We start from the raw sequence: 1,045 nt of genomic DNA, 5'->3' as shown, positions 1-1,045 counted from the left end.
CAAAGCTTTTATAGGGTAGCAGAGGGCGGAAGAAGCTGGGCTGGTAAGTTCCGCTGTTTACCGCACCTTCCACAGCCAGACCACGAGGCAGGATGTCTCTTCTCTTTATTGAACGTTTCTACAAAGCTTTTATAGGGAAGCAGAGGGCGGACGAAGCTGGGCGGGTAAGTTCCGCTGTTTACCGCACCTTCCACAGCCAGACCACAAGTCAGGATGTTTTTACAGGGTGAACAAATTTACAAGGTTGAGGAAGACAATAGTTACTATTTCTGGGCAGGGGGCCCATGGCTCTCTACATGTCCCCCTTTTTTTTTTATTTTAAACAAGAGCATGGGGCCAAGGCCGAATGATCCCTTAGGGAACCGCGCCTGTCTTAGGTTGGAGAACTTTTATCTGATGCTCACCCGTCATGGGCTAGGGCAACTGCGTCGGCTGCCTGCCTGTGTTAGGTTGCTTATCAGTTAAATTCTCTCTTACCCATCTTTGGCTGACCGGTTCAGCTCTCAAGGGGACGACTGATCACGTTGTCATAAGGCCTGGCAGGCTCAAAGGGGTCATCTCGATCCTCGAGCTCCAGCCTGTGATAATGCACTTGAATAGGTTTAGCTGCCAGATCATTAATCTGACTCTTATGAAGGTTGTGATCCTTTTGAAGGCCCAGGGGCCGAAGGATATTACAGCCAGGATGGCTAGGAGGGGCCCCAATATGGTGGGCAAGAGGGTTGAAACCCAAGGTGATGTGGAAAACCAATTTTTATATCAACTATCCTGTTGATCCCTTTCCCTTTTGCGCCATTCCAGCTCCTCCCTCAAGATCTTTATGTTATATTTTACAGTACCAGTCTTATCTAGGTAAAAACAGCATTCCTCTATAAGAGCTGTACAAAGTCCCCCCCTGCAAGTAAGGGGACAAACAGTGTACAACACGGAAGGGCACAGCATCACAGGCAAAGTTGAGAGAGGAGAACAGTGGGTGCCAGGCAGTGGAAACAGTCCATAGGAAACATGAACAGAGTCCAAAAACCCAATCCAAAAAAACTGGGAA

This window comes from Nannospalax galili, unplaced genomic scaffold (genome assembly GCF_000622305.1).
Source record: "Nannospalax galili isolate Female #2095 unplaced genomic scaffold, S.galili_v1.0 scaffold1150, whole genome shotgun sequence".
In the NCBI taxonomy this organism is placed as follows: domain Eukaryota; kingdom Metazoa; phylum Chordata; class Mammalia; order Rodentia; family Spalacidae; genus Nannospalax; species Nannospalax galili.
This window is presented reverse-complemented; position numbering follows the sequence as displayed.